Source organism: Lonchura striata, chromosome 10 (assembly GCF_046129695.1).
Source record: "Lonchura striata isolate bLonStr1 chromosome 10, bLonStr1.mat, whole genome shotgun sequence".
NCBI classification, from domain to species: domain Eukaryota; kingdom Metazoa; phylum Chordata; class Aves; order Passeriformes; family Estrildidae; genus Lonchura; species Lonchura striata.
The window spans coordinates 23,367,635-23,385,929 of NC_134612.1; the positions used below are offsets into that span (position 1 = coordinate 23,367,635).

The 18,295-nt window shown below is 41.0% G+C and overlaps 1 protein-coding gene across 1 annotated transcript in view; it reads left to right on the forward strand.

Moving 5' to 3' along the window:
- The first annotated feature begins 204 nt into the window (after positions 1–204).
- Positions 205–18,295, forward strand: part of MECOM (MDS1 and EVI1 complex locus) — a 184,910-nt gene continuing 166,819 nt past the window's right edge. The window contains exon 1 of the mRNA XM_077785739.1: positions 205–480. The gene's annotated coding sequence lies outside the window, so the exon portion shown is untranslated. The remainder of the gene's footprint in view (positions 481–18,295) is intronic.

Sequence of the window (18,295 nt, forward strand, 5' to 3'; positions counted from 1 at the left end):
TCTGCTGCAGGATCAGTGATTGGTGACGTTTCCCAAATTGTCCCTTCCATTCCACGCGCAGGCTGAAAGGGTTTTGTGTGCAAAACTTGTCAGGGTGTTTCAAATTCTACTGTTTGTCTTTCTTTTCCAGGTGATGAATGTTTGTATGAGAGCTTTCCAGAACTTCCCTTGGGGGAAGTGCCAGAAGCTGATGGAGAGGCTGCAAATGTCCAGTGTCCAACATCCATCAGCATCCAAGAGCCGTCTTCTCCAGCGACCTCCAGCGAAGCTTTCACACCCAAGGAGAGCTCTCCTTACAAAGCTCCAATATACATTCCTGATGACATTCCCATTCCTTCAGAGTTTGAGCTCAGAGAATCCAACATTCCTGGAGCAGGATTAGGGATATGGACCAAAAGGAAGATTGAAGCAGGGGAAAAATTTGGCCCTTTTGTAGGAGAGCAGCGGCCACACCTGAAAGACCCTAGTTACGGCTGGGAGGTAAGATGCTGTACATTCTTTTGGTCTATTGAATTCTTGTCTGTCTATCTATAAACACAGAAATATTTGCAGAATTTGAGTCTTATCCTGCAACAGCCAAAGTATATTTATGTGCATAAAGTACTTAGCGAGCTTTTGGGGTTTTCTGGATGGAGACGAGTGTAAATTGAGAAAGAAAATAAGTCAGAAATTTATATTGCTCTTCATGCTTGAAATCTGCCTGGGTGGGTGTTGGCAGGTGATGCGTCTTTTGAGGATAATGAGGAAAAAGTGTTGTTGGAACATTTCTATACCTTTAATCAAGTTTTGGATAGTCCTACATTATGTCTCTGGCTGAGGGGTTTGCAAAATCACTGCATTATAGGATTGAAATGAAACTGGGTGCTGCATTCAGGGTTCTGAATTGCCACTTTCTGTCAACAAGATTAAAATAGCCCTTAAATTTGTGTTGTATGGCTAAACTTGCTATTGAACAACTTCGTGCTACTAGGGGGCTTCAAAAGCTGGGGGGATTGATCCTGCTTCCACTTGACTTAATGGGAATTCTGCCACTCATTTGGTGATGTAAGTTTGGATGCTAGTGCAATACCCAGCACACATGGGAATGGTGTGGTTCATGTAACTTCTGCAGATGCTTTGGGGAATCCTTTCCCTGAAGGAGCTCATGGACTCCTTTGGTGAGTACAGGTGATGGATATTGCTTTCCCTGCCTTCAGGGACAACATTTTCCTCACTGTGGTATCACTGAGGACCTGTCTGAGCTCCTGGTCCATGGTCAGCTCAGGGATTCAAACATCAAGTGGTTCTACTGTTGTGTTATGATGTAACAAATGTTCCTGCATGGTTTTATTCATTGTTTTAACAATGTGCTGTAGGAACAGAACACAATCTCTGCTTTCCATCTGTACGTTTCCTTTGGTTTCTGATAAGGGGAGCCATGCAGGGTTTGCATGGCTCTCCAGGGGCATGCCTGACCTCTGGAGAGATGGGAGTTCATTTTCCCAGGAAAAATGAAGTTTCATTGTGGAGCAGAGCAGATATGGTGGAAAATGGAAGCTTGATTTGCTCTTAACTATCCATAAACACTCAGGGAGTTCATTGCAAACTTTCCATCCAGCTGTTTAAACTCTTGTGAGACCTGTGACAATGTGACAGAATAGTGTCAGGAGAAATCATAGACTTGGCAGCACTCTATTGAGTTAACAGACTGTGATGCAATATAATTGCTAGTGAGAAATCTTTATTATTTGAAAAAGGCACCAGGAAACCATAAAATCTGACCTTTAACCATACCACAATTAAGCTCAAATATTGATAACAGAAATTAAAGCAAAACTGTTGATACATGGCTGTACTTGCAGGTTTAACATTATTCCAAAATTAGGGTATTTTAGACTGGACACTCAAGTGCTGTAGGACAGGATAATCCCACTAGGACTGAGGGAAACCCATCTTGCTTTTCACACCCTTAGATGCTGCCAGTATTCTACAATATTAGAGACTGGTTTTCCTGCTTGAAATATTTCAGATTTTGGGGTCTGTGATATTCAGGCAAGAAATTAATATCTAGATAGTGCTGGAAGCCCAGCTGGCAGCCTGAATCCCTTTCAAGCTTCAGGACTCGTGCCATTTGAATAGTGTTATTTATTTGGGACAGCTGGGGCAGCTATTGAAAAGTGTTGGAGCAAAATCACACAAAATCAACAGTCAAGTCCCTCTGCAATTTGGTCACTCACGCAGAAGTATCCTGTGATGCTTAGAAGAACTTGAAACTGAATATTTTTCCAACAAGTGGGTTAAATACATATACTGTAGTTGAAGAGAGACAAAGAAATTCTGGTTACCAGAGTTTACACAGTGAGTAAAAGGCACACAGTGATGGCTGGAACTAGAGGAGGGATGTGGATCCATCTGATAGCACCTGGTAGTGCTGGAGAGGATTTCAGTGATGCTCATTCCACCCCAGATGCTTATCATCACACTCCTCAGGAATCCACCTCTTCCTGGGGCTTGTGCTTTGGATATTAAAGAGGGAAAGAAGCTGATTCTGGTGTGTGGGCTCAGGCAGTGCTAAAGGCAGTGTGGGATGGTGAGGAAAATTATCATTTACTGAGGTATAAGTACCGTCTTTAAGCTTTTCTGGTGCTGTTGTTTTCTGATTAAATGGGCACTTTTGGGAAACAAGGTGTATGTCCAGACAGGGGCCAACAAGTCAGTTAACAAATGAGAATTCATTCTGCTGTTGCTGATAATCAAGGTGAAATTTCATTTCAATCTTAAATGGAGGAAGGATAGAACCAAAGTTTCTGTGTGGTGCTGAATGTAGGTTTTAAGTGATTTTGCAGCATGCAAGGTTTTAAAATCTTTCCACTTGTTTGATGAGTGAATTGTATTGATGCAGATTGTGACACGATGATATCTCGTGTTTGGTTTACTGTAATTCCTGGGGCAGTTCATGGTGCTATAGCAGCCAGCCGGTGACTTCAAAAGGAAGGATGTCCCTCCTTCTGCTCATGTTGCTCCTGGTCCCATAGGCCAAAGAAAGTGTTTTGCTGCATCCAGGCATACTCATTTCTTCATTTCTTCATACTCATTTCTTGTCTGCAGTGCTTCCAGAAATGCATAGTGGGGTAGCACTATTGCTACTATTTGTGTACTTACCTCTTGAGTAATTTCCGCCATGACTGCAGAGAGGATAATTAAGTTATTGAAAAAAATCAATCTTTTCATTTAATCTGAGTTTAAGCTGGAACAGTAAATGTACAAAGGTGTTTAGCTTTCACAATCTTTTTTTTTGAGGAAAAAAAACATTAAAAGAGTTTTGTTTGGAAAGATGGACATCTTCCTCAGCCTTTTTCTGATGCTGCACATATTATCAATTTTGTTATGAAATATTTGCTCCATTTTTGCAACTGTTTAGTATTGCTAGGTAGTCTAAAATCTTACACTAGAAAATTTTAACTGAAACCCCTACATTCACCTTGGAGACAAGAGTTTACAGTTACACACAAATTTGGACTGTAACTATATTTTTGGAAAGGACATTTTTTTTCCCTTGCAAAAGCTTGTCATAATTTTGGGTGTTTCCAGCTGTGGGATACTTCTGACTTCCAGTTTTTGTTACTGATATCCATCTGAATTGATACTGGGATTAGCCTGGGAGAGAAACTGAAGCTGAGGGGACTGCTGCTGTTAAATTCTGCAGCCAGGCAGTTGATGATAAATAAAAATTTTCTGCAGGAGACTGAGGAATTTCATGGAGCCTGTTCCTACATTCCCCTATAGCAAAACTCCCTATGGGATCAACACAGAGTTCTATCAGAGCAAGTCCAAGAAAACAATGTCTATTGTGTCCATTTATGCAGTTCAGCCATAAAACACACTCTGGAACAAAAAGAATTTGTTGTGATATAGTCATGCTTGGGTCATGATTAGAGTGCTGTAGATCAGTTTAAATGAAAAGCCATAAATTTGAATTTTATCTCATTTTGTGGGGCTGGAGTTGAGCATTATCTAATCAGGTATTGGTTAGCTAAAGCACAAATCGAACAGGGGGTCACCGGACAAGGGGAAAGGTCGAGCTTTTTTGCAGTTTGTCACGGGGGTTTTAGTATTTGCCGGCAGCCCGAATATCCGAGGGGGTCGGGAGGCTGTTGCTCGGTGCTTGTTTGAAAAGGGAAAATTGACTGCTGCTTAATCAACAAAGAAAACAAGCTTTTAAGGGATGGCAGTAATTTTTTTTTAAACAAAAAGCAAGGGAACACAAATTTAGTGATTTCATCGTGGTTCATGCCCTGCTATGAAAAACAACTGGGAGAGTATTTCAAAGCAAGGCTTTGAGTAGGTCGCCAAAGCACACGCACCTACCTTGGACCAGAGGACGCCCAATATCCAAATTCAGGTCTTTTGCTGCTCTAGCAAACTCAAAGTCTCATTCATAAGGACAAATTCTCCACAGCTCTTTTGATCCCAAACTTTTATTTCTTTACTAGGAGGGCAAAACCAGGAGCAATAAACTCTAATAAATCAAACCTGTCACAGAAGTAAAAAAATATTTTAGAGCTTTATAAAGCAGCATATAATCTGTTTATAGAGCAGAGTATATTTTCCTGTCATGCCAGTGAGGCTGAAAAACAACTCATATTTGGTAGAGTATGCTTGAGCTGATGCTATTACTTCTAAATGGAAATTAGGAGGCCATTTGGCTATTTATTTATGTCTCCTCTAACATTTTTCATGTGAGTCCTTTGAGAAAGCTGCACAGCTTCCTAAAAATTGTTCTGGAGTACAAGCTTGCCACTGGTTGGTAAGGACTGGAATAGTCACAGTTTGAATCTTTAATTCTGGGCTCTTTTGCTTTCTTTTGGCAGTTTTAAAAATTAAATTTATTCAAGATTCTGGCGTTTAGGTGTACCATAAATTGTTATGAAAACTAAATAGCATGTTAAAAAAAAGTATAGGCTTTTAGAGGTGAAATCTAATCTATATGCTCCCAAATCTGGGTTGTAGCACCTAAACCAATAGCTTGGTTTTCTTAGTATCCAAAAACTTCTACTGTAATCAGTGGCAGTTACCAACCAATTTCTACGTACAGATGTTAGCCCCTGGTTTTGGGTCCTTCTATGGGAAAATCTGTGCCAAAATGTTGAAAGCAGCATTTGTTTGTTTGTTTTGTTTTTAATAAAAACAGAGCAAAAAGTCTTGTCTTCTAAATAACTTCACATGGAATTCACACATCTTAAAACTTGAGTTAAGCTATTCTTAATAAACAGTGACAGTGCTGAGGGAAATAACTCCCTTGTAGCCAGGAAAATCACTCTGGGAGAGAGCAGTAGATAATGTTTTGTTTTTTTTTTTCAAAAAGAAAAATAGAAGGAACAAAGACTTCATCACTTGTGAATATTTTTCTTTGGGATATGGAGTGTGTCTTAGTGTTAAACAATAAACCCCTTGATTTTCTGCTGTTGTTTGACACTTTCACACTGCCACTGGTCTGTGACTTTTACAGACCAAATCTTGGCTTTTTCTTGAATTGTTTTCAACAGCATTAACATGCAAAACAGCACCACACTCAGCCAGGTGGTTGGAAAGCAGGGAAGTATAATACAGATTCCTTGCCTAGGTTTTCTCCTTTCATATGGATTGCAGCAGTACAGAGACTCCAGGGATTTTCACAAAATTATTATTGAAGCAAAACCAGAAACAAGGACGTGGGCTATTCTGTTATTTGGAATTAAAAAGGAATGATTTGTTTTACAGTGGGAAGTGGGGCTGCTTTTTGATCAGTACAGGACCAGTGTAGCCTTGCAGAGTGTGTTCTCCCCCAGATCAACAGATCATCCACTCCTGGCAGCTGCAGGTGGGGGTGACATCCTTACCTTGCCTTCAGCGCATAGGTGATGCTTTATCCCATTTAGAGCTCAGCTTTGCAAGGCATAGAGCACTCTGGCTCGGGTCCAATAAAGCACTTAGGCACGAGCTTATCATCAACAGGATTACCCAGGTGTTTGGGCTCAGCACGTGCTCAGCTGCCGCGTTGAGCTCTCTGTAAGGGACGCGGTGTTCGGCGCGCGTGGGATGGACTGCACGCCGTGTGTCCTGCCTGGGCTGCGTGTGCACGAGGGGGCTTGAGACAGCCCCTCCAGAGCTGGGTACAAAAAGGACATTGCTGCGAGTGTTACCAGTCTCAATTCTTCTGTTGTTTGCATCTGGGTCTTGTGGTGAGGCTGTGCCCCAGTCAAGGCTGCAGCAACAGTCCCTGCAGCGAGGCAGGCCGATGCTGCTTCATGAGCAGAGCCTTGCCCTCACAGTGGATGTCAGCACCATGCTCCAGCCAGCTCCCTGGGCTTATCACCAGCTTTCTCCCTGCCTGGAGAACACGCAGTTTATAATTGCAAATGAGCAAATATTAGGTCCTTGAATAGCACGATGCGAGCAGGTGGACTTGTCATTCAGTTTGAATTAAATGTATTGACAGCAAAGGGGAGCTGTTGGTCCTTTGGGTTTTTCTGTGTGGGTGGAAGATGCTGAGGACAAGGGGGATCATTCAACATTAGTGCATGTTGTTTTTCTTTAATATTCCCTCCTTTTCCACCCTTCAATTCCTCTAATTCTTTGATTAATATGATTAAGCAGAGTCTTGCATGAGGTTGGTGGGATGTGGTGCTTTGTTTTTTTTGGGCAAAGACCACGACCTTCATTGGTCAGGCAAAGCTGCTTCTCACTGGGAGGGGAGCACCGGATCTGCAAAGCTCCCTCCTCAGCTGGCCAGGGGAGCTGCTCTCAGGATACCTTCAGATTGATATCACAAAAGGGAGTTTAGGGGCTGCAGTGGTTTTTGGAAGGGAGGTGCCACTCTGGCAGCTCTGGCACTGGGGCTGTGCTCGGGGGCTGGTGAGGCTCTGAGCCAACTCAAGGTCAGCGTGGCACCAGCCTCAGGAAGAGGCTTTCAGCCAGTGCAGGAGGCTGAGCAGCTGTTGGTGTGGCACAGCTGGAAAATCTCACAAAAGCTTTTCTTCCAATGAAACCTGGAATGGGATGTGTGGAATTGACTCTTTCTCCACCCACAGTGGATGCTCCACCGTGTCCTTGACCTTGAGGGCAGGAAATTGCACATTTCATGGCAGAGTCTAAAGCCACAGAAACCTCTCTGTAGGTCTGTGTGTGTATTGCCCACAAAGCCACTGAGGTTTTAATTTAATCAGGAGGAGCATTAACTCCTGAGGGAAGCAGAGTGAAACCATAAGGGTCAAGTGGACTTAGAAGTAGGAAGGGGAGAAGGAAGTTTTGTTACCTTCTTCAGAGCAGAACTGAGAGGATGTTTTAGGAATTTGTATTTCTCTTCAGAGCAAAGAGATTTTTATTTATTTAAACACCACCAAGGTTGGTTCTGAGTCCAGTAGCATTCTGCCCAAGCAGGTAAGAGACAAAGGCTGCCACTGGAGTAGATTTGAGATTATCAAATTACAAAGAAAAATATATGAGATATGCCAGACACCCCTTTAAAAGACAAAACTGGTAAATTGAATTTAGCCATTAAAAAACACACAATCAGAAAGAGAAATTTAAAAAATATTAAACTGAAGAAAATAATAATTGCCTGTAATAGAACTGACAAATAATAATAATTCTTCCCATTAAATAAATACCTTATAAAAATTTTATTATGAAATGCCACATTATGCAAGCCAGGATTCAAAGATGAGTTCTTTGCATTAAGTACAGTAGATGCCATTAAGGAAAACAGTCAATATGTCACTAAGCCATGGCCTGTAAAATTAAATTGATTTGGTAAATGTAAGTAAGATAGATCTGTTTGCTTTCATCATCAATTTTGAGTGGGTGAACAGGTGATGTCACCAACCTGGGAGCGATAAAGATGCAGGACCATCTGGAAAGCTTTGTGATGGATGGGCAACTGCTTTTGGATAGTGACAGTGCTGTGGTACTTTGTCACTTGGGATGCAGTACTTAATAACTTTTCAATACCATCATAATAAATTTCACTGCCTTATTAATATAGAAATGGTGAGTTATTACTCTGATGGCTATTGTAAATAACAAGAGATGCAGCTGTCAGAAGCTGATTGTTTGGGCATGTTTCTTTAAGCAACACAGTTGACTTGGGATAATCAACGTATGTCTATATCAGCAGAGTTTATTGCTCTTGTCAAAAGAAAAAGCAGCATTATTCAAAAATTATATGAAGTCCATAATAAACAAGTTTAATATATTATCAGACTTTTCCTATAAGTTTCCTAACATGGGACAATAAATCACTTTTAATAATGCCTTTCTGTGTACAATAATACTCTTATGCTGTAATAATGTCCTTTCCTAACTATTCACCAAACAGAACTTCTGAAAAAACAGAAAGGCATCTCACACCCATCAGAACACTTACAAAATTAAATCTCCCTATTTCATTAAAAGGCTTCTTCTGATATAAAGCTGATGGGCTCTAGCTGTGTCTTTCTTTTTTTCTGTTTTAATTGAACAGATGTAGTTAAAAGTAATCTACCACAAAGAAATACAGACAAAATTATAACCATGTGTCCCTAAACACTGGCAGGAAAGAGCATCTGTGGGTGTTTTATGAAAGCCCAGCACTGCTCCGTGACATTGCTGCTAATGTCATCGGGCTGAGGACTGGGGAGAAACAAAATGCATAGATAGCTGTTAGCAGAAGATGAATTACCAGATCAATCATTTAGCACCATTCAGGGTATTACACCATTGTTCCCCGGGAAGATAATTAAATCAATGATGTCTTTCTTACTTGTGTAAAGAGCCACGAACTTGTAAAGAATATCCAAACCTCCTCAAACATATTATTGCTGGATTTTTTTTTTTTTTTTTTTTTTTGTTTAAACCCTACTGACTTTGCCTTTCAGGCTCTAGCTTTGTCCCTCTTTTCAATTAAATGTCTCTCCACCATTTCTATGACTGCTGAAAAGAGAGCCAGCAGTCTATTAACAGGCAATAAAGTTCAGGAAGCCTAAGACTAGTTTCTTGGGTCAGAGGTGAAAATTGCATACTAAATGAAACAAAGGTGTGTCTTGATGGCTCAACAAGCAGTGGAGAGACGAGCATACATGTGGGCAGGAGGAGAGGGTCGTCATTAAACAGAAGCAAATGAACACAGGAGTTGGGGGTTGGCAAGATGCTTATTAACCCAAATGAACACATGCTCTTCAGAGGACACAGCACTGAGGTTTGATGTTTAACAATAGCATTGCAATCTGGGCATTTGGTCTAGTCAAGACATCACAAAACTTGAAAAGCAAAATAAAAAGCCAGTATTTGGTTTGCAAGAGCCTGCAGATTAGGATATGTCTGTCAGATACATAAAAAAAGGTATACTTATTTGGAAATAAAACCAGAAAACAGTAATTGGCTAATAGGGTATTTCTACCCCAGAGAGTATGGAGCTTTATTGTCGTGACAGCCCTCATGTTTCTTGGCTGAATGGTAGGTGGCATGCACAGGAGTGAGGACAGAGGCTGTCATAATCCTGCCTGACTTTATGTGATCGTGCTAACTTTGGTGCATACAATACCCATTAATTTGGGAAAGAAATCCAAATGTTAAGTGGCCCTCCCTTTTAAAGCACAGACCTCGTGTTTAGTGTGGAAAGACGTAAAAGAGCCCACAAAAAGCATAACATTTCATCAGGTGAAGCCTACGGCGTAAGGGGGCTCTGGTGTATAGTGGGTTTCCCAAAGTGTTGTTCTTGGTCTTAACTTGATGAAGTGTATTGGCAACAAGCACAGAGTGGGCTGTGCTGGAGACCTGGTGTGGAGCTGCTCAGGGTTTCCAAAAGGAACCTTCAGCACCCTCCTATCTTCTTGAAACAGCCTGGTGTGGCCAGATGGGCTTTCCAAAAATGCAGCTATTTGTTATGCGGGTGTTTTACTAAAAAATAAATCTGGATGTTAATGTTTTCAAAGAGGTTTGCGGTCGAGGTATTTAAAAACTGTGGTAGTAATGTTGGTTTTGTGCAAAAAAGGTAATGCTCTCCTGGAGGGGAAAATGGAAGTCTAGGGATGGGAAAGCTTCAGCATTACTGCATTTACAGAAAATATTCTATAATGGTAAATTGTAAGTATTGATCTAGTGATAGCCTTCAAATAAGGCAAAATTTGCATGTGCACACAGAAAAAGTGATTTTTCTTTCTAGTCCTAACTTGGCATCTACCTGTTTGGAATATGTACATGTGTGGGCAGACAAATGACCAGCTAACAAGGAGGAGAGAAAACAATTTTTCTGTCTTTAATGCTAAAGCCAGAAGTGACCCTACCAAACCTCTGTGCCTGCAGAGCAAAATGGTGTTGATGACCAGGGTGAGAATCAATGTGCTCAGTGCCTTGCCTGTGAAACACACTTCCTCTCTTGCACAGACAACACTATTTTACCATTTCCCTCCTGTATAAGACTGTGTGAAGAGGCTTTTTTTATTATTTGTTTGTAGATCTGTGGTCTCAAATTGCATTTCCATCTACCTGCTGACCCTGGGCTGTGCACCTCTCTTTACTTCCTTCTCCCTTGTTCTCCTCCTCTCATAACTGGTGCTGGTGTTCTCCACATTGTCCCAAAACCTTGGAGTCAGCAGGAATCCTTGTTCAGCCTTGTGAAAAACTTCCTTATTTTCAGCTTCTTCCAGTCTTTTGTGAGTCCCAACTATCCCTGCTCTTTATATCTGGCCCTCATCTTCCTCAATTTATTTTTCAGCAGGTCAATGCCATAATTGCCTCCAGCACTGGCCGTGCACATGGTTTGCTAACCAGGATTGCTTTTTAGTGGCTGCATATATTTTAGTTTTCTACTGCATCTCTTCCTTTCTCGGCTCTCCTCATGTCAAGATTTTGGTGTCCCTCAGTTAATTTCAGCTTGGGGCGTTCCCCCTGTTGTGGACACAGTTTGCTCATTCTTTCCCTCAAACTTTTCCCTCTGCTTGAAATATCACCAGTTCCACCCTTGGCAAAGCTCAATCCCTACCAGTGTGGACCCTCATTATGCCTTTTCAAAAGCTGATTTTTCTCAAGTCATCTCACCAATTTGATGGCTGGCATTGTTGCAAAAAAGGCAACATCTCAACTTCCCTCATTAAAGCCTTTTTCCCCTCACACTAATGCAAATAGAGATGAATAAAACATGTTTTGGGCAGATTTCACAATAGTTTAAATAATTATTTGAAGATTATGACTTTAACGGAAGTTTCTGTGTGTAAAGAAACCCTCGTGGTAGGTATTTAGCTCAGGGAGAGTGACTTGTTTGGCATTTGCATTCAAATACTTTTGTGCTTCTGGAGCAATTTTAAGAGTGGACTATCTGATCCCACCACCCATGACAACAATGCAGAAGTAGGAAATGAAAATTCTGGTTTTCAGCCCCAGCATTCCTGAATAAAATTTAGCTGATTGCAACAGTATCATTTTTGGGTGTGTGATTTTTAGTGGGTTTGAGTTTGAATGGGTTTAGAATAGGTGCTTGAGCAGCTTTTGTCCCCATGCTAATGTCCCCGCAGCAGTGGGAGTCAGGAGGAGTGAAATGATGACCTGAAATAGCAGATGGCTCCAAACAGAGCTGGATTAATGTGAAATGGGGCCCTGGTCCCATCCAGCCAGCCTGGAGGCGCCCGTGCCCTGTCCCATCCAGCATCCCCAGCATCGCCGAGCCCCTGGTCCTTCTGCAGCACAGAAATCCCAAAAAGTGCTCTCCAGCAGCCCTGACAGCATGATGAGCCCTGTGCCATGCTGAGCAAAAAACAGCAGAGGGATTAAAACCCAATTTGCCCATATTCTCATGGGCTTTGTAGAATTTTTTTGTGTGTAACTTGCACATTTGATGTGTTTGGAAAGGCTCAGTAGTACCCTTCCTCCTCCTGTGATATTGCCAGGCTCGCTCTGTATTGCTGAAGAAGAATAAAAAAACCCCAGCCTTAGTGTTGGGAATTATAAATAATTTGATGCAACAGGTTTAAGTTACCATTTTTGTGGTGAAAAGAAAAGCTTAGCATGATCCAGATTTTCCTTGGTTTCCTCCCATTCTGCTTAGAAGCAGAGGTATTCACATTTCTTTGTCTAACAGTTTTATAATGTCTTAAGAGATTAACAGTGAGCATGAATGAGGGGCTGAGGATTAGACGACAAAAAGCCCGAGCCGTCCACTACCTTGTTTGCACATTTTACATTTTTCAGCATTGCCGAGCGAGTATAGAAACTAAGGAAAGATAATAAGGACCAGAGTCCCAAAAGTGTTTAGTGATTCAAAAAAATTCAGATGCCATGTCAGAACTGACAGAATGATGGAGCATTATGTGGCAGGACCCACTTTTTTGTCTTAGGGTAAGCTCTCACCCTGAGTGAATGCAGATGTTATCACAGGATCCCAGACAGACAGTCAGTGAAATGTGACAGGCTGTCAGCAAAGTTACACTATGTTGAGTTTGCTAAAATATCCCAAAGCTTCCTACGTGGCCGTTTTTTATTATTATAATATATATATTTATTATATATACAAAATATATATTTTTATTTAATATATATTTTATATAAAATATATTTAAAGATATGTTTATGCATAGACATATATTTAAATATATATTTAATTTATCTTATTCTATACATAATTATATAAATTATATATATACATATATATATATATATGAAAAACTCTTAGCTCAGTCAGTTGGGAGATTAAAAAAAATAAAGGATGAAATAGAAATTATTACAGTGACCATTCCAATCAGGGATCCTTTGAATCGTTTAGACGTGGCTGTAAAAGTTTTTTTAGGAGTAGGGGGAAAATGATTATCTGAAATATTTGGAAGGTTATGTTGGCATCAGTGAGATTTATAGAGGCAAAGCACAGGGTAAGGCTGTTAACCACATGTCAGAGTGTGTCAGTCATTCCCCGAATGATTTGGGTATTTACCCCTGTGAAATGCTTAGGCAAATCGGTAATAGCAGCCAGCAGAAGTAAACCTTGCCCGTGCTCAGTTTGGTTTTCTCTTTAGCAGGGTATCAGCTTCAAAACAGGGGAGTTATAAGCAATTATAATTCCTTTACTGGTTTTTGGGGGCTTTTTTTAACCTCAAAATTAGATGCAAACAAGCTGGTAAAATTGCAAACTGAATAGTAAAAAGGATGTCAAGTGAACTGATTAAAACATGCTCCGAAAAATAAAAATATATGTCAGGGCAAATCAATGCAAATGATCTGAATTCAGATGCTCTGAAGTCATAATGAGGCTGAGAAAATGACTTTTGTTTTGAATTTTGGGTCTGCAAGAGATATTTGATTTGTAAATATTGTAACAAGATATAAGCTTTAAAAATTTTGCGTAGAAAAAGAAGGGCTCCCTTCTCCATAATCCAAAATTATTATTTAGCTTTCAAGGAATATGTAGAGAGGTAATGTTATTTATATGCCAATATACTTGCAGGACTGTGCTTGCTGTTTTCTGCTTTTAATACTTCATTATGTAGAAATATAAATATAATCTGGGAAAGTCAAATATTTTTACAGATGCAATTGATTTTCCCTTTTGAATTAGAACAGACTCAGAGTCAAGCTTTTACATAATTAGAGGACAGCCTAAAAAACTGATGTTTTCAATTTATTTCACAGCTTTATTTTAAAGGTGTATTTCCTTTTACGGGTTAGCAGATTTTGATTTGAAAATGCTAAAGTAAATTGCATATCTCTTTTGTAAGTAATTATATATATCATTCAGAGAAACCCCTTAATAGTCTGTATTCTTGTCTTATTACTGTTAGCTTAAGCCTCAATTTAATGAGAAGGCTGTTTATAGTGGCACGAACTAATATATTTTGCTAGAGTAGGAGTTGCAGTATGTTTGTTCTCCTGGAAGCAGAGCAGAATAATGCATGTGATTTATAATCAATTTAGGTCTGCTTTGGAATAAGATGATCTTGCATTATTTGTTTCCATACACTGAAAATATTAATTTACTTCTGGAGGCAGGGGAGAAAGGCAAACGTAGGCAGCCACAATTTAGTGCAATTTGTGTTACAACAAAATGTATTACCAGCCAACACAACAACCTTCCGGACTGGGAAAAATGGGATGCAAAGATACTTAGGAGATAACATCTCACATAGTGTTTTTACAAAAAAAAAAAAAAAAAACAAACTCCCAACAAACCCTCCAAGTAAACAATCCGGCTAAATTATGCATATGGAGGAAATGATTGAGAATATGTTTAGCTGGTAATCGCACTCATGCCCAAGTTTTAAATTTCATCTGTCTGCTCAGATCTATTGTGATCCATTAAGTGGCTTCCTTTTTTTCTGACAAATTGAATGCTGCAACTGCAAGGAGCTCTTTTGTTCTTTTAATTCAGTCAGCATGGAAATGATTTTCTCATTTCAGGCCCTTTTCTGTCCTCTCTTCATTGTGTCAATAAAATAGAGTTGTGCAGAGCTGCTCTAATCAGCTTAGAGTGCTAATTCATTGCACTGGGATGCTATCTGGGTCCGGCTACAGGTGGGCACTATAAGGGGTCAGTCTCCAGGGGAGTCTAATTGTGTCTCTCTTGGGTCTTGTTTGCAGAATAACTCAAATCTCAAACCCTGGCTTAAGAAAGGAAGAAAAAATGCACAAACACAGGCGTGCAGGGGCACAAAACATTCCTAGATGCACCACACGGTCTCACAGTTGTTTCTGTTTTGACACTGGGGAAAGGAATGCTTTGGTTCAGAGGTGAAAGATTAATAAGAAACTTTGTAGATCAATTTTAAAATTTACGTGGGAATGTGGTCATTTTCAGATATAGGTGTGCAAGAGGGAAAGGAATGGTGCTGGTGAGGGGTTTGGAGGGAGTCTCGCCTGTAAATTTTTGAGGCGTTCAAAACGCTGACGAAACCAAGAAAATATTGAAATAACAAATCCCTGCTGCATGTGCCACTTTTGAGCAAGCTTTCCGCCAGGCATGAGGGCAGGTTGAGTCCCAGCGTGGAGGGGCTGTGCTGAGAGCAGGAGGTGATGCTGTCTGCTGGGCACTTGGGGTGTTGTGTTGGGTTATGTCAGAGAACAGATGGGAAATGGCCAAGAGAGGAATGGGAACCTCATGTTTGTATTCTGCCCCAGGATTGTGCAGCTTGGCCTCGGAACTGTCCCTAGCACAAGACAAGCAGGCTGCAGGCTTTGTTGGTTTGGTTTGGGTTTTTTTAATAGATGTTTTTGTGTTTACCACCAACCACAGGAAAAAAAAAAAATCCCAAACCCTGAGAAAAGAGGTACTGATGGGGAGAAGGGGAGGGAATTCCCAGTGAATCTCCTGTTTCTTGCCACCTTGTCCCAGGGTGGCAGTGTGGGAGCATCTGCCCTGGGCTGTGTCATTGTCCCTGTCAGCTCTGCATCCCTAGGGCAGCTCTGGCATCTCTTTCATCAAGCACTGAGCAGAAACTGCCCAAATTTCCCAGACAGACATGCTAGATGCTGCCAAATATCTTCCTGAAGCGAGGCCAGCAACCCCAGCACAACTCTGCTCCCAGCACTTGCTGTTCAAGCCAACAGAGGCTTCCTAAGCAGAAATTTCTCAGTGTCTCAAGGATGGCAGAGCAGCCCTGGCACATGCCCTGGCACAGCTTGTGGCAGAGCAGCCAGTGACTCTGTGGAAAGAAAAATGCAGTAAAAGTGCTAAAGAAAACTGAACAAATCATAAATTTCCTTAATAGTGTAGCAAGAGGTGAAAGGCTGTTTATTTGGACAGCATTTTGCTTTTGAATTAGCATGAAGATTTTCCCACAGAATGCATTTCCCTTGCCCATAATTGCTCATCAAAAAAAAAAAAAAAAAAAAAAAAGTGGGCACTTTTTGGAATTACTTAAAAAATTTCAGTTCTGAATAAAAAATCCTGTGCTCCTCCCAGGCTCCTTTTGCTTTTGTGGGACTGAGGTGCTTGGTGGTTTGTGTGCAGGAGGAGTGGACAGGTCATGGCTGTGGCACGTGGCCGTAGGGCAGGGGCAGATCCTCTCCTGGAGCACGGTGGGTTTGGGGAATGGGGATGTGACAAAGTCTTCCTAAAGCTGGTGGAAGGTGGTGCCTTTTCCACAGAGAAGCCAGTACTGGCTCAGAAATGCAAAATGGGCTCTGCAGGGCATCAAAGCCTCGTCCTTGGCTACTTCCATGCCTGAAGTCCTCCTCCTTTCCAAACTCAGCCTGAGTTTGGGCAGGATTGTTCCCCATGGGTGGATTTCCAACGGGAGCTGCTGTTCTTTGTGGTTTTGTGACGGGGCCGGCACCATGAAAATTAATTAACATACCTGAAGACACCCCTGAGCAGGAAATCATAGTGCTGCTCTGTGATTCAGGGGTGAATAGGATCTCTCCATTATCAAAAACTCCATCAGGGAAGAGGAAATTAAGTTCCTAATTAGACAGTGTCCAAAGGAAGAAGTGAGGCATTGAAGAGATGAGGAAAATTGAGAGGTAGCTGATGCCTGTATCAGGCTAATGATAGAAAAGGAAATAGTAGAGCTTGAAAGGTCGCTGACCTTATTAGGCTTGGAGAAAAGTAGTAGATCTTCAAAAGCTTTCACCTATGATAGGTTGACAATGTGTGAAGTTCTCAAGATGGTCAGAGGAAAGACAGCCCAGAAAGAGCATGGGAACAAATTAGGTAGATTACAGTGAGCTGCAGAGATACAGCATGAAAAACATATTTAGAAAAGAAGGGAATTCAAAGGAGAAACAGCCAGAAATATCTCATTTCTTGGTGAGATCTATTTTCACTAGGAGTACAGGATTTTCTTTCCCATTTAGTAGTTTTATTTTTTTTACCATCAATTAGACTTGGTAATGATCCCTCACTGGGTTTAACATTTCCCTAATGAAGTATTTGCTTTCTGCTAAACTGAAAAATTTCAGTGGTAGCCAACTCTGAATATTAACTTCAGTGAGATGAAGATAGTGTTGCTAATAATAACTTCAACATTAGTTTTTGAATACAAGAACATTTAGTGAAAGCACTGTAGATCCCTTAGTGGCAAGAGACTTTTACCTTGGAATACCAAACCTGGCCAGCTGCAGGAATTTTAAAGGCTGTTACAGGCTATTTTCTCAGTAGGTAAAAACTCCCTGGCTCTTTAAATGAGATATTACAAGAAACAAGTCTATAGCAAGTCAAATGAAATGCCCCCAAAGCCTGCCTCCTCCCAGCCTCTCTTCCTGCAGCAGTTTTGTGCTGTCCGTAGGTGATTTCTCGGAGCCAGCAAGGCCTGATTAAAATCCTCCCTGCTGGTTCATGTACAAACATGGCTTTGAGTTTAGAGGTAAAGTTGCTTCTCTGTCTTTCTGGTAAATGCTCAAGTTTTCTTGTTTCGACTGTTGGTAGGAAAGGGGAAGAAGGAATGCAAAGAGGAGGAAATTAAAAATACAGCACTGCACATTTTTCATGCAACAGGACCAGTCCGTTTACAATGTAACATAACAGCAGTTTTTCAATCAAAATAAATGAGGACAAATTCTCTGCTGGTAAAAGTAGATGCAGTGCCATGACTTTCCTTTAACGTAAGCAGCGTATGATCCACTCCAATATAATAAACCCAATGTAAAGACAGGCCATGAAAAAAAACTAAATTATTATTATTTTTTTTTTTTTTTTTTTAATGCTCTGTGAATAACAGGGCTGTTTTTTAAGTAAACCCTGTTGTATTGTGAAATTAAAAAACCCCTTGCAGACAAATGCTGCCATGTGGCATTTCACAACTAAAGCAAAGATGCTTCCTGAATTGAAGGCTGACACTTTTATCGTCAGAAGGAAAAACAGACTGAGTGCACTTCCTATCTTTTTCTGGAGCTTGTGGTCCCTCTCTGAAGCAGAACCACCACGCAGAACTCCAGCCTGGGGGCTGGAAGTGCTGCTGGAGGGGCCAGGAGAGCAGCACGTCCCTGCTTCCCTCGGAGGGCTCTGTGGAGCAGATTCCGGGTGCGGAGGTCCCGGAGATGGGGAAGGGCTGCCACCCCTGATTAGATGTGCTCTGTAATAGTATCGTCCTGTTTTCACTCACCACGGCAGAACGTTTCTACTGGGCTAACAAGGCATGGGGTAATGAGAAACATGCCAAGTCGAAGGGAAAGAGGAGTCGAACCTTCGTACAGGAAACAAATGTGATCAATTACCCCAAGTGCAGAGCTCACAGATACCTTATCTTAAGGCTCCTTAAAATAAGAACTTGATTGTTTCCAAATGCGTCGAAGAAGTCAGTGATAGAAACACATTAATGCGAGAGACACGGGAAATTTTATTACCTCCAAAAATTGTCATTATTACTTGCTTCTAAAGATA